The sequence below is a fragment of the Rana temporaria genome, chromosome 7, assembly GCF_905171775.1.
Source record: "Rana temporaria chromosome 7, aRanTem1.1, whole genome shotgun sequence".
Classification (NCBI taxonomy): Eukaryota; Metazoa; Chordata; class Amphibia; order Anura; family Ranidae; genus Rana; species Rana temporaria.
Genome location: NC_053495.1, coordinates 24,232,690 through 24,248,680, shown reverse-complemented (window position 1 = coordinate 24,248,680; position 15,991 = coordinate 24,232,690). Strand labels below are relative to the sequence as shown.

Here is a 15,991-nt window from a genome sequence, read left to right as displayed (position 1 = left end):
AATGTTTATATTAATGTCCATGGTTTTGAAATGGGATGTGGTGTAAATGTGATGATTAGGTGTACACAATCCTTTGTTTACATAGTGTAATTCACTTTGGCAACAGCTTTAAATATATTTCTAAGACAAAAAATGTAATATAAATTTTAATTTTAACTGGTAGAATAATTATTTTTCAATACTTAAAAAAAAAAAAAAAATTGTTATGCGTTTCAAAAATGTCAGCCATTTTGGCCAGAAAAAAAATATGGGTTAATAGCATTAGCTGAATACGTGTTTATACCCTTGTGGCCAACAATCAATTTTTTCACATTGATGTGAAAAGAAAAAAAAAAAGCTCCAAAGGGGCTATTTATCTACATAGAAATGATTGCTCACACAGCTTGGCGGATTCCTAATCACATGCAAATTATACAAAATAGAACTAGTTTATGCAGCTATAGAGGACCTCCCCCAGAACAGCAATTATATAAAAAGTCGATCTAAATAACACGCCGGGTAATGAACTTGTTATGATAACCAGTTGACAACGAACCTCATAATGCATCTGTTAAGTGGGAATATCAGGTAAAATCATTGTAAGCAACATCTTCTCAATTTCCTTATAATGGGGCAAATTACACACTAAAAATGGCAACAGACGCGACAGATACACAAACTGTGTGCATGATTAAATATCCAGGATGGCACAGTGTGTTTCTAGGTAATTAAAAATGACAAATAATTGACTTGTTGTAAAGTAGGGATTATTAAAAAGCTTACTGAAGAAAAGAGAAAAAAAAATCAATGTGACATGAGTAAATCCTACAGAACAAATATCACTTTTTATCTTGAAGATAGAAGATGTTTGATCGACTGGGAAATGTATCATTTGAAACTTATTGTTGATTATTTTTCCAATGTGGGGTTTTGCGGTTTCTGTTTGAACTGTTCATAGTTGCTTTAAATAGTATGCCATGAGCGACGACAAGAATGCCAAGGTAGAGTCATTTTAATTGGGCAGCGGGAGCCCACCATAAAAGTTGCTAGGCATGATCAGAGAACCTGAATTATTTGGGCTTTGATTTATTTCCCAAATGGAACTCCAGGCAAACAGAGAAAGGCATGGTTAATATATATATATATATATATACACACACACACACTATGTTGTCCAAAGTTTTGGGACGCCTGCCTTTACGTGGACATGAACATTAATGGCATCCCAGTCTTAGTCCGTAGGGTTCAATATTGAGTTTGCCCACCCTTATTCATCCCGAAGATGTTAAATGGGGTTGAGGTCAGCACTCTGTGCAGGCCAGTTAAGTTCTTCCACCCCGAACTCACTCATCCATGTCTATGGACCTTGCTTTGTGCACTGGTACGCAGTCATGTTGGAACAGAAAGGGGCCATCTCCAAACTGTTCCCACAAAGTTGGGAGCATGAAATTGTCCAAAATGTCTTGGTATGCTGGTGCCTTCAGGCCTCGTACACACGACCGAACATGTCTGCTGAAACTGGTCAGCGGACCAGTTTCCGCGGACATGTTCGGTCGTGTGTAGGGCCGCCCGGACAATTTTCCGGCCGACCGGACAGGTTTCCAGCGGACAAATGTTTCTTAGCATGCTAAGAAACATGTCCGCTGGAAGCCTGTCCGTCGGACATGTCCGACGGTCAGTACGACTCATCGGACATGTCCGCTAGCCCGAGAACCCACTCATGGCGTCGAAGTAATTCGACGCATGCGTGGAAGCATTGAACTTCCGGGTTCGCGCCGCCACGTCACCGTCACGCCACGCCACGAGGCCTAAGAGTTCTCTTTACTGGAACTAAGGGGCCAAGCCCAACCCCTGAAAAACAACCGCACACCATAATCCCCCCTCCACCAAGTGATTTGGAACCGGGCACAAAGCAAGGTCCATAAAGACATAGATGAGTGAGTTTGGGGTGGAGGAACTTGACTGGCCTGCACACCTTTGGGATGAATTAGAGCAGAGACTGCGAGACAGGCCTTCTCATCCAACATCAGTGTCTGACTTTAGAGTAGAGCCGCATAAGCTGATGCACCAGCTCTTGTCACAAGCAGAGTAATACCAAATGCACTCCACCTGGGATAGCAACAGCTGGTGATACCTGAATAAAAGACTTTTATTAAAGGTAATTTTATTACTAAAATTACAGTGTATATGTGGGCAGTTATTTAGAATTATATTTTGAAATAATAAATTCATACTCAGCATTAGCACATTTTCAAATATTTCCAGTGAATTTTATTGTATGCATACATCTTTATTAGCCATGTTATTCAGCTATAACATATTTAATTACGGTACTTTATTTGGATTTCCCCTTTAATACTGATCTACAAATAAACACCTAAATTAGCAGATTATATATGAAAAAAAAATGTGTTTTATCAGCCAAAGGATTTGTTTTTCTGTCTATCCAGTTCTGAGATTATATATTTTTTTTTCTATGAATGAGCTCCCGCCTGCCATCTTCCCACCTAGAAAGATGACCAAGTCATCAAATGGTGGCAGCACCTGCATAGAGCAGCACTGCCAACAGGAGTCCTAATGAGACAAGCACCCCTAAAATTCATCATCGTGGAAGGTGAGTTTGGACACATTCGAGCACATTTCTCCCTTTGAATCCTACAGAAATGATCCCTGAGTTCTGATATTTTAGATCTTTGCCACACAAGACATATCTGCCTGGAGTTCAGCTTTAAGTGAGAATTTGGCACCTCATAAGACCTTGTAATGTATTTTGCCGTTGTGCCCAGTAATATCTTGTTCCACCCTTGCCTGCATGGGGTGGGCTAGCGTTCTAAAAATACAAATTAATGTTACTTCAAGTCTAGTCCTTGCAATGTCTTTTAGATCCTTTAATACCAGGCATCTGATCATAGCTCGTTTTCTAACCGGCTTCCATAAAATCGGGTCGCTGCCGAAGGAGAGTGTCTTCCAAGTGCCACTTTGATGACTCCGTTTATTACCGGCAGTCAAGTCTCTTGGATTACGCAGACTAAAAGCATTGTATCAGCAGCCACAAACGCCAAACATGCTAAGCCCACAAATATGTATAGCAATAAAACAAGCATTCAGCAGATAGAAAAAAAAAAAAACTGCTAAAACGGCCATTAAAATAACTGAGGTAACTGAATGTTTATCTAATGCATCATTTCATTTTGGTTCCACCAGAGGCCGGAGCTCTGTAACTCCCTCATTTTAACATCTTGAACTTTGATGTAGAAAACAGAGACATTATTCAGATACTTAAATAGATGGAAAAAAAAAAATCTCTTTCCTGTTGACTCTCAACCATAAAAGACATTTTGCACGTATTTTCCAGGTTATGATTACTAAATAGAATGTGCCAGATGCTTTAAAATAGACGAAAAAAAAATATATCCTCACTTTTAAAAATCCGATCGGTAAGCAAAAACGTATGGTCATATTCTGCAAACGAGGAATAACCAGATAAACTAAACAGGATTTATTCCACACACACAGCCCATGACGGTGTTTTAAACGATGGTACGGGATCATTTAAAGGCTTATTTAATAACATGGTACAAATAATTTTAAGGCTCTGTAATCTGCAGAAACCAGTAAGATATTATCTTTGATCTATTTTGTAATAGTTATCCAAAAAACATATGCTAAAAATGTTCCATTTTTTTTTTCTGTGTAGTTAGTCCTTGATTACCCCTTGTTACATTGCAATTGCTACTGAAGACCGGGACTGATAATCTTTCCGGTAATTTCTTTAGGGGTCTTAAACTTGGCCCCTGACCTATGTCTGAACTTGACACCAGTCTCTTCCAACACCAGGGCATGCACTACAACCCACGGAACACAAACTCCTGCGCACGGGTGTGATGTTCAACACTTAGGGCCTGATTTACTAAGCTATGTGCGCTGCGCTGGTTCATGCATTAATTAGTACTCCGGGTGGAGGCTTAATCAGGCGCATGAACCAGCGTAGCAGCCGGCGCATTGAAACTAATATGTAAAGCCGCGCCGAACTCCCTATAGAAGTCTATGGGAGAAATCAAAAGTGTTCATTTTAAAGGCTAATCTGCAAGTTTTGTCCTAAAAAGTGTTTGGGGACCTCAGTCCTGCCCCAGGGAACATGTATCAATGATTTTTTTATTTTTTAAAACGGCCGTTTTTTCGGGAGCAGTGAAATTAATAATTCTTAAAGTGAAACAATAAAAGTGAAATATTCCTTTAAATTTCGTACCTAGGGGGGGTGTAATGTCAGCATGTGAAATAGCGCATTTTTCCCGCACTTAGAACTCCCCCTGCACAAAGTGACATTCTGAAGGAAAAAAGTCATTTAAAAATTCACACGCGGCTATAATGAATTGTCGGCTCTGACAATTCTAAAGGGATTCATTCATAAAACAAACAAAAAAATGTGTAGGGGTTCCCCCAAATTAAATTACCAGGCCCTTCAGGTCTGGAATGGATATTAAGGGGAACCCCGCCGTAAAAACCAAAAAAAAAAAAGACGTGCGGTTCCCGGCAAATATCCATTCCAGACCCTTCAGGTCTGGTGTGGATTTTAAGGGGAACTCCACCCCAAATTGAAAAAAAAAATGGCGTGGAGTCCCCCTAAAAATCCACACCAGACCCTTATCCGAGCACGTTGACCTGGCCGGCCGCAGAAAAGAGGGGGGGACAGAGTGCGGCCCCCCCCCTCTCCTGAACCGCACCAGGCCACATGCCCTCAACATGGGGAGGATGTCCCCATGTTGATGGGGACAAGGGTCTCATCCCCACAACCCTTGCCCGGTGGTTGTGGGGGTATGCGGGCGGGAGGTTTATCAGAATCTGGAAGACCCCTTTAACAAAGGGGACCCCCAGATCCTGACCCCCCCCCTGTGTGAAATGGTAATGGGGTACATTGTACCTCTACCATTTCACCCCAAAAAAAATGTCAAAGTGATAAAAATGACAGTAGCCGGTTTTTGACAAATCTTTTAATAAAGTCTTCTTTTCTTCTTTCCTTCGGGGTTCTTCCGCTGCTTCATTCTTCTCGTCCACATCTTGCCCGACGTCTTCTTCTATCTTCTCCGTCCGTCCTTCCGCCTTCTGGTCCCGCATCTTGCCCGTTGTCTTGTCCTGTCGCCTCCTCGTCCGCATCTTGGGTCTTCTGCGGTCTTCTTCTCGGTCCGCCGCCTTCTCGTCCCCTGCGTTTGAATTGTAATTGGCCGCCGTTTTCCCGCTCCTGGGACCCGCCCCCCTCTGACGCCACAAGTAAACTCCTTAGAAGGTCATGTGCGTCAGAGGGGGGCGGGGTCACATGAGTGTGACACGGCGGGAACTTCTTCTCCGGGCGGCGCGATTGAAATTGAATTCCCCCGCTGTGTGACGCTCTGCGACCCCGCCCCCCTCTGACGCACATGACCTTCTAAGGAGTTTACTTGTGGCGTCAGAGGGGGGCGGGTCCCAGGAGCGGGAAAACGGCGGCCAATTACAATTCAAACGCAGGGGACGAGAAGGCGGCGGACCGAGAAGAAGACCGCAGAAGACCCAAGATGCGGACGAGGAGGCGACAGGACAAGACAACGGGCAAGATGCGGGACCAGAAGGCGGAAGGACGGACGGAGAAGATAGAAGAAGACGTCGGGCAAGATGTGGACGAGAAGAATGAAGCAGCGGAAGAACCCCGAAGGAAAGAAGAAAAGAAGACTTTATTAAAAGATTTGTCAAAAACCGGCTACTGTCATTTTTATCACTTTGACATTTTTTTTGGGGTGAAATGGTAGAGGTACAATGTACCCCATTACCATTTCACACAGGGGGGGGGTCAGGATCTGGGGGTCCCCTTTGTTAAAGGGGTCTTCCAGATTCTGATAAACCTCCCGCCCGCATACCCCCACAACCACCGGGCAAGGGTTGTGGGGATGAGACCCTTGTCCCCATCAACATGGGGACATCCTCCCCATGTTGAGGGCATGTGGCCTGGTGCGGTTCAGGAGAGGGGGGGGGGCCGCACTCTGTCCCCCCCTCTTTTCTGCGGCCGGCCAGGTCAACGTGCTCGGATAAGGGTCTGGTGTGGATTTTTAGGGGGACTCCACGCCATTTTTTTTTTCAATTTGGGGTGGAGTTCCCCTTAAAATCCACACCAGACCTGAAGGGTCTGGAATGGATATTTGCCGGGAACCGCACGTCTTTTTTTTGGGGGGTTTTTACGGCGGGGTTCCCCTTAATATCCATTCCAGACCTGAAGGGCATGGTAATTTAATTTGGAGGGACCCCCTTTTTTTTAATGAGCAATGCCTCTATTCTTTATAGCCATGAGTACTTTAACCACTTGCCCACCGGGTTAATTCTGGCACTTCTCTCCTTCATGTGAAAATCACAATTTTTTGGCTAGAAAATTAATCAGAACCCCCAAACATTATATATTTTTTTTTAGCAGACATCCTAGGGAATAAAATGGCAGTCATTGCAATACTTTTTGTCACACCGTATTTGCGCAGCGGTCTTACAAGCGCACTTTTTTTGGATAAAAATCACTTTTTTGAATTAAAAAATAGGACAACAATACATTTTGCCCAATTTTTTTCTATATTGTGAAAGATAATGTTACGCCGAGTAAAATGATACCCAACATGTCACGCTTAAAAATTGCGCCCGCTCGTGGCATGGCGTCAAACTTTTACCCTTTAAAAAACTCGATAGGCGACGTTTAAAAAATTCTACAGGTTGCATTTTTTGAGTTGCAGAGTAGGTCTAGGGCTAGAATTATTGCTCTCACTCTAACGATCGCGGCGATACCTCACTTGTGTGGTTTGAATACTGTTTTCATATGCGGGCGCTACTCGCGTATGCGTTTGCTTCTGTGCGCGAGCTCGTCGCGACGGGGCGCTTTAAATTTTTTTTTGGGGTTTTCTTATTTATTTTTATTTAGTTTTATAATGTTTTACACTGAAATAAAAAAATAAAAAAAAAATGATCAGTTTTCTTCCTATTACAAGGAATGTAAACATCCCTTGTAATAGGACTAGTGTGTGACAGGTCCTCTTTATGGAGAGAGGCGGGGTCAATAAGGCTGGAAAGCATGGTATTGAAAAAAAAAAAAAAAAGATCTCATGCTTTCAGCTGCAATCATGTTCGTTCACCACAGTGGTGTAGTGTATAGCACTTTGACCTAGCAGCAAAAGAGTCGTTGGTTCGAATCCCGCCCGTGACAGCATCTGCATGGAGTTTGCATGTTCTCCCTGTGCCTGCGTGGGTTTCCTCCCACAATATAAAAACACGCTGTAAATCGGTTCCGGTCTAAATAAGCCCTAATATGCAGTAGTATATTAAGGTTTGGTTCTGCCCTAGGCCTGACTACATATCTGCACCTCCTAATAGAAAAATGACCAACCCCTTCCTGTCAAGGTCACACCCTGTTTTTGTATAACCCCGCCCAGTAATTTTCAGGGGACCCACACACTAGTTCTGGGGGGGCACTGGATTCCCTTAACCACTTCCATACCAGGCACTTACGCACCTTCCCGCCCAAGCCAATTTTCAGCTTTCAACACTGTCGCACTTTGAATGGCAATTGCGCGGTCATACAACACTGTACCCAAACAAAATTGGCGTCCTTTTTTCCCCACAAATAGAGCTTTCTTTTGTTGTTATTTGATCACCTCTGCGTTTTTTTTTTGCGCAACAACTAAAAAAAGACTGCAAATTTTGAAACCAAAAAACCTTTTTCTTTTTTTAGGTTAATTTTTTTGTAAATAAGTTTTTCTCTTTCAATTACGGGCACTGATATGGCAGCACTGATGGGCCCCGATGAGATGGCACTGATGGACATCGATGAGGTAGTACTGACGGCACAGATGAGGTGGCATTGATTGGCGGCGCTGCTATGCGGCACTGATGGGCACTCATAGGCGGCACTGATGGGCACTCATGGGCGGCACAGATGGGCGGCACTTATGGGTGGCACTGATGGATACTTATGGGCGGCACTTATGGGTGGCACTGATGGATACTTATGGGTGGCACAGGTGGGCACTGATAGGTGGGCACTGTGCATGGATGGGCACTGTGGGGTGGCACTGATTTTCCCAGTCAGTGCCCATTTGTGGGCACTGATTGGCATCTTTTTTCTTATTTTTTAATGCTTTTTGTTTTTTTGTTCTATATTTTTTTTGTTTTTGCACACCCTGGTGGTCCAGGGTGGGCATCCCTGGTGGTCCAGTGTGGTGATCCGAGGGGGGGCTGCGCTGATAAACAATCAGCGCGAACGCCCCCTGTCAGGAGAGCCGCCGATCGGCTCTCCTATACTGGCGTCTGTAAGACGCGAGTGAGGAAGAGCCATCGATGGCTCTTCCTGTTTACATCGTGATCAGCCGTGATTGGACACGGCTGATCACGTGGTAAAGAGTCTCCGTCTCCGTGAGAGACTCTTTACCGAGATCGGAGATGCAGGGTGTCAGACTGACACCCCGCATCACCGATCGCCGCGCTGCGTGCCCCCACAGGCGCGTGCGGCATGAAATCCTGCAGGACGTCCTGTCAGGATTGTGTAACCACTTCCCGGACGTAAATCGGCCATAGGCTGGGCGGGAAGTGGTTAATTTGCATAGTTTTTCTCTCACTTCCTGTTTGGCTATGGGGCAGGAAGTGAAGGCAAATCTCCCCAATTGGACACAGATAATACAAAATAAACTGACAGGGCCTATAACCCTCCCTCACTCTATCCAAAATGAAAGAAAATAAAACTTGTTGATTATAGTTCTTGTCAGGGGCGGACTGACCATTGAGTCACTTGGGCACTGCCCGAGGGCCCCATGCCACTAGGGGGCCCCATCCGGGTTGCCAGGCTCAGTAAAACCAGGGACAGTATGTAAAAATCAGTTTTTTTTTTAGATCTGTCCCTGATATGTCCGAAAATGACATGCTTTTAATGTGAATATCCCAAGATTTTAGCTGCCCGCCTCTGCACTACCTCCTGGCGTGGTGGTCATCTGTAAGCCAGAGGGGCCCCATAATCTTCTATTGCCCGGGGGCCCCATGAGTTGTCAGTCCGCCCCTGGTTCTAGTTTAAGCACAAATTTCATAGAGTTTTATTGAGAGCCCTAAGAAAATATAACCATGCCAATAGGCCAGGATAGAGCGTTGCTAATATGTAGGAATGTGTGTGTTAGAGCACCCCACCCAATGTTAACTAAAAAATTATTAATTTGCAAATAAGTATTATCTGCTCATTTTTTGGGGGATGTCTGCACCCCTGATAGTGACAACATTTGTGAGGTGTCTTCACCCTTTCTAATTCATTCACTTCCTGTCACATAGCCAAACAGGAAGTGAGGGTAAAACCTTACTAATATATTTTCTTGTGGACACAGAGATCAATCTAAATAGTTTCCCATTATGTAAATTGCACTCTAGCATTTTGCTGTGTACACCCCAAATTATTAGGGATCTTGGACTTTGGGGTCCATTTACTAAAGGCAAATCCACTCCTACAAGTGCAAAGCAAGGAAGAAAACAAAACAACTTTGCTTCTACAGGATTGGATGTTAAAACCATCAGTGCTTCCTCTCAGATTTTCAGCAACTATGCTTGTACTGCAGAGTGGCTTTGCCTTTACTAAACCCCAAACTAAATAATCATTTGGGGCAGGGATCCTCAAACTACGGCCCTCCAGCTGTTGTAGAACTACACATCCCATGAGGCCTTGTAATGCACTGACATTCACAGACATGACTAGGCATGATGGGAATTGTAGTTCCTGAACAACTGGAGGGCCGTAGTTTGAAGACCCATGATTTGGGGTGTACACAGCAGTGCTGGAGTGCAATTTGCTTAATGGGGACACTAGTTAGATTGACCGGTGTCCCCAAGAAATGACACTGGTAGGGTTTTAACCTCACTTCCTGTTCAGCTGTGTGACAGGAAGTGAAGCCAATTTTAAGAAAAGGGACACAAAGCTCAACACAAAAATAAAAAAACACAAAGCAGGGGTTCTAACACTCACTTGGCTTCCCTCAAACACCCACAATTTGAATAGGATTGCCTTGCGCTAGATTTAAGCACAGTGCTGTAAATCAGCACGTCAAGCCTGTCCACCAATAGCAAACCCCCCCCCCCCCACAGGCCATGTTTGCAGGTTTTCCTTCATCTTGCACATGTGCTTTAAAATAGTCTGGACAGCAATTCTTGATAAGAGAAATCCCCAAAACATGTCCTGTCGGGGGTACTTGAGGGCTGAGGACCACTGCAGAATAAATAAAATACTTACCAGTTTATGTCTTTAAAGTCAGGGAGAATAAACATGGCAAACATTTCATGATTACACACCAGGAAAGAAGCTTAGACAAAAATCACACATAATTTGTTAGGCCCAAACCTAGTTCAGCTGCAGCTGTCAACATATGTAGCATGAAAAAGTAACAAAAGACAAACTTAACAATTTTAAAGTAATTTTTATTGGTCAACAAAACAAGGAAAGCAAAAAAAGACAAACAAACAAAAATACATTTCAAAATACTAATTAACCATAGCTTTACACATTTTTCATAAAATAAGGCCACATAGACAAATACATCAAAGTGAACATTATTTAAAAATAAACCAAAACCATTGGCAAAATAAAACAAAACCCATGCAACAAACCACATTTGTGTTTAGCAACAGCATTTCTGCCAGCCTGCCCCTTCTGAGGGCAGCTGAGGACTGATCGATCCAAGCTTTTTATAACAGTGCTAGTAATGAAGCAATTGAAATCACATGAACAAATTGCAGTCTCTAGTTTGGGTGAGCTTGTAATTGGGCACACCTGCAATTAACCCAAACCACGCTCTATGAGCATCCAATGAGTGTTTTTCACCTTTTAAAAAGAAAGGATATTTTTTTTCTAAGTGTTTGAGCATGCTCAGTTCATCACACATGTAGGAACCAAGCTGCAATGGAATGAGAGCTTTTTTTTTTTGTTTCCCCTGATCTGATGCTTTCCAGCCTGAAGGGGAGGTGTTAAAGACAGAAGTAAACACGCACATTTAATAATCTATTTGTGTGAAAAAAAAGGTTGCCAATTTTGTTTGGGAGCCACGTCGCACGACTGCGCAATTGTCAGTTAAAGCGACGCCGCGCCGAATCACAAAAACTTGCCCGGTCATTGACCAGAAATATGGTCCGGGCTCAAGTGGTTAAAAATTAACAAAACACAAAAGTGAGCCCAATTTTTGGGGATAATGTGAAAGATGATGTTACACTGAGTAAATAGATACCTTACATGTCACGCTTTACTATTGGAAACACTCCTGCAATGGGGCCAAAATGAATTCCGTGAATATCCCCATAGGCGACCTTTTATTTTTTTTTCCAGGTTACCAGTTTATAGTTACAAAGAAAGTCTAGTGGTAAAAGTATTGCTCTCGCTCTAACGCACGCGTCAATACCTCACATGTGTGGTTTGAACGATGTTTATATATGTGGGCGGGACTTGCGTAAGTCCCGCCCACATATGTAAAAATTATTTTTACTTTTTGCTATAATAAATATCCCCAAAAATATATATTCAAAAAACTAAAAAACCCCTCAGTTTAGGCCGATACGTATTCTACATCTTTTTGGTTCCAAAAAATCGCAAATAGCGTTTAGTGTTTGGTTTTTGCAAAAGGTATAGCGTCTACAAATTTTTTTTTTTTTTGTTTTAACTAGTTATTGGGGCGATCAGCGATTTTTATCGGTACTGCGACATTATGGCGGACACATCGAACACTTTTTTGGAACCATTGGCATTTTTCTAGCAATCAGTGCTGTAAAAAATGCATTGCTTACTCAAAAAATGCCACTGGCAGGGAAGGGGTTAACACTAGGTGCGAGGGAGGGGTTAAATATGTTCCCTGGGTGTGTTCTAACTGTAGGGGGGGGGGATGGGACTGACATGTGTAAATGACAGATCGCTGTTCATGAAGGGGAACTCCAGACCCCCCCAAAAAAAATAAGGTGGGTTCCCTCCAGGTGCATACCAGGCTCTTAGGCTTGGTCTGGAACATAAGGGGTTAAACCGGGGCCCAAAAAAATAGCGTGCCCCCCCCCCCCAAGATCCAAACCAAGCCCTTATCCCAGGCACGCAGTCTGGTCAGACAGGAATGGGGGTGGGGACGAGCGAGCGCCCCCCTCCCTCCTGAGCCATACCAGACCACATGCCCTCAACATGGGGGAGTGTGTGCTGTGGGGGAGGGGGGCACTGCCCCCCCACCCCAAAGCACTCTTGCCCCCATGTCGATAGGGACAAGAGCCTCTTCCCGACAACCCTGGCCGTTGGTTGTCGGGGTATGCGGGCGGAGAGCTTATCAGAATCTGAGAGACCCCTTTAATAAAGGGGTCCCCAGATTCCGGCCCCCCACCCTATGTGAATGAGTATGGGGTACATCGTACCTCTACCCATTCACATGGGGGAAATGTAAAGTAAAAAAAACACACCACACAGAATAAAATATTTTATTAATCTGCTCCGGAGCCCCCCCTTTCTTCTTTAGCTCTCTTAGAAGGGGGGGTTTCTTCTCTCCCGATCTTCCGCCGGGACCCTGGGCTTCGGTGATTTCTGCCGGGGGAGGGCGCCATCCCTCGGTCCTCTCCGGAGCCTTCCGCCGGATGCCCCCACCCCATTTAAGCTCTTTTTCATTAGGGAGGGGCATCCGGACTTCGGGGTCTTCTGCCGGGGGATGGCGCCTATCCCCCGGTCTTTCCGGTGCCTTCCGCCAGGGTTCCGGTCTTCCTGGTCTTCTGCCGGGGGTGCGCCAACTCCCCGGTCTTTTCTCTTCTGTCTTCTCTGCTCCCTCTTCTGCCTGGCTCCCCCGCGGAGCCAGGGCTTTCTTCCGTCTTCTTTCTTCTCTCTTCCTTCTTCTGCCTGTCTCCTCCGGGAGCACAGGGCTTGTCTCCGCTGTCTTCTCCCTTCTCTTCCATTCGATGTTGACACGACGAGGTTCCGCGCTGACATGCCGTGTCAGCGGCGGGCATGGACTTATATAGGGTAATGCCACCATGTGACCTCAACCCATGTGACATCACATTCCCTGGGCATGATGGGAATGTGATGTCACATGGGTTGAGGTCACATGGTGGCATTGCCCTATATAAGTCCATGCCCACTGCTCAGACGGCATTCCAGCGCCGGACCTCGTCGTGTCAACATCCAATGGAAGAGAAGGGAGAAGACAGCGGAGACAAGCCCTGGGCTCCCGGAGGAGACAGGCAGAAGAAGGAAGGGAGAAGAAAGAAGACGGAAGAAAGCCCTGGCTCCGCGGGGGAGCCAGGCAGAAGAGGGAGCAGAGAAGACAGAAGAGAAAAGACCGGGGAGTTGGCGCACCCCCGGCAGAAGACCAGGAAGACCGGAACCCTGGCGGAAGGCACCGGAAAGACCGGGGGATAGGCGCCATCCCCCGGCAGAAGACCCCGAAGTCCGGATGCCCCTCCCTAATGAAAAAGCTTAAATGGGGTGGGGGCATCCGGCGGAAGGCTCCGGAGAGGACCGAGGGATGGCGCCCTCCCCCGGCAGAAATCACCGAAGCCCAGGGTCCCGGCGGAAGATCGGGAGAGAAGAAACCCCCCCTTCTAAGAGAGCTAAAGAAGAAAGGGGGGGCTCCGGAGCAGATTAATAAAATATTTTATTCTGTGTGGTGTGTTTTTTTTACTTTACATTTCCCCCATGTGAATGGGTAGAGGTACGATGTACCCCATACTCATTCACATAGGGTGGGGGGCCGGCATCTGGGGGCCCCCTTATTAAAGGGAGCTCACAGATTCCGATTAGCCCCGCCCGCATACCCCGACAACCAATGGCAAGGGTTGTCGGGAAGAGGCTCTTGTCCCTATCGACATGGGGGCAAGAGTGCTGTGGGGTGGGGGGGCAGTGCCCCCCTCCCCCACAGCACACACTCCCCCATGTTGAGGGCATGCGGTCTGGTACGGCTCAGGAGGGGGGGGGCGCTCGCTCGTCCCCTCCCCCATTCCTGTCCGGGCCAGACTGCATGCTTGGGATGAGGGTTTGGATCTGGGGGGGACCCCCGCGCCGAATCGGCGCGGGTTTAACCCCTCACGTTCCGGACCAAGCCTAAGAGCCTAATGTAGCCCTGAAGGGGGACCCGCGCCGATTTCAAGTTTGAAATTTGGCGCCGAGTTCCCCTTCAGGGCTGAAAACAGCTCGGAGATTCCCGTGCGCCGCGTCACGCAGCGCATTCACGGGTACGCCGCTTGGTATTTACCAAGATTTTCACGGCGTACTGACAAGGCGCACGGGAATCCCTGACTTTTCTCTCTGCGCATGCCCAGTATGCAAATGAACCTCCCGAGGTTCAGGCGCACTGTGCAAGCGTACGGGGATCTGTTTTCAAAAAACACTTTCCCTTTCAATTCGGCCCGCCAAACACTTCAAAACACATGTCACTTCACTTCCCCTGCATCCCCCCACCTCCCCCCTTAATAAACTCCCGCCCAAACCCCCGCAATTTATAGTTTAATGTGCCGTGCGCCAGGTCTGTACTGGTGCACAATGCACCCTCTCCTGGGCGCACGGAGCACATTAGTAACTAGGGAAATACACTGCACTAGCAGCGTATTTCTTTAGTAAATGGCCAAACGGCTGCTACTCCTGCTTTTACTCCATGAGTCATGGAGTAAAGGCTTGGTAAATCAGGCCCTTAGTCTATAGTCTGCGTGTAGATTTCCTCAAAAGTCAAAAAGTCATGGTAACACAAGCCTTGCTGCCCTTCATGGATGGGTAAATCCTGGCAGGAAACAAAAAAGGAGAAAGAAAGGCGCACCAGCCTCGTGTACTACCATTTGACAATTTATTAAATAAAAATTATATTAAAAACTACTCACAAACAAATGGTGATAAAAGGCTTGTCTCAAACGATAAAGTAAAATACCCCTCGAACACACTCCAAAATGTAAGGGGAGGGGGTTTCGAGGTACGTCACAGTGACGTACCTCGAAACCCCCTCCCCTTACATTTTGGAATGTGTTCGAGGGGTATTTTACTTTATCGTTTGAGACAAGCCTTTTATCACCATTTGTTTGTGAGTAGTTTTTAATATCATTTTTATTTAATAAATTGTCAAATGGTAGTACACGAGGTTGGTGCGCCTTTCTTTCTCCTTTTTTGTTTCATGCACTACAACCCTATCAGTGCTGAAAATAGGAGAGATTACACACACAATTCATAAAAAGGGGGAAAGTACCACGCTTGTGTCAATTTACAATAAAGTGAATAAGCTGCAAATACATCAGAGAGACACACTATGGGGTAGATTCACGTAGATCGGCGTTTCTTTGTGCGAGCGTAACGTATCCTATTTACGTTACGCCTCCGCAACTTTTACAGGCAAGTGCCGTATTCTTAAAAGAAAGTTGCGGCGGCATAGTGTAAATAGGCCGGCGTAAGCCCGCCTAATTCAAATTGTGAAGAGGTGGGCGTGTGTTATGTAAATTAGGCTTGACCCGACGTGATTGAAGTTTTTCCCGAACGGCGCATGCGCCGTCTGTGGAATTTCCCAGTGTGCATTGCTCCAAAGTACGCCGCAAGGACGTCATTGGTTTCGACGTGAACGTAAATGACATCCAGCCCCATTCACTTACGAATTACGCAAACAACGTAAAAAATTCAAAATTTGACGCGGGAACGACGGCCATAGTTAACATTGATACACCGCACTTACGCCACCATATAGCAGGGGTAACTTTACGCCGGGAAAAGCCTAACGTAAACGGCGTAAATGTACTGCGTCGGCCGGGCGTACGTTCGTGAATTTGCGTATCTAGCTGATTTACATATTCTAGGCATAAATCAGCGTTCACGCCCCTAGCGGGCAGCGTAAATATGCTTTTAAGATCTGACGGCGTAAGCGACTTACGCCGGTCGGATCTAATAGAAATCTATGCATAACTGATTCTATGAATCAGGCGCATAGATACGACCGGCCGGACTCAGAGATACGACGGCGTAGCGGATCTAATAGAAATCTATGCATAACTGATTCTA

General features: G+C 45.7%; 1 non-coding gene across 1 annotated transcript; it reads right to left on the bottom strand.

Annotated features, from left to right (window-relative positions):
- Positions 1–2,449: 2,449 nt before the first annotated feature.
- On the bottom strand, positions 2,450–2,663 carry LOC120946328. The gene has a single exon (XR_005750665.1). It is a non-coding gene; the product is annotated as a small nucleolar RNA U3 (small nucleolar RNA).
- Positions 2,664–15,991: the final 13,328 nt, after the last annotated feature.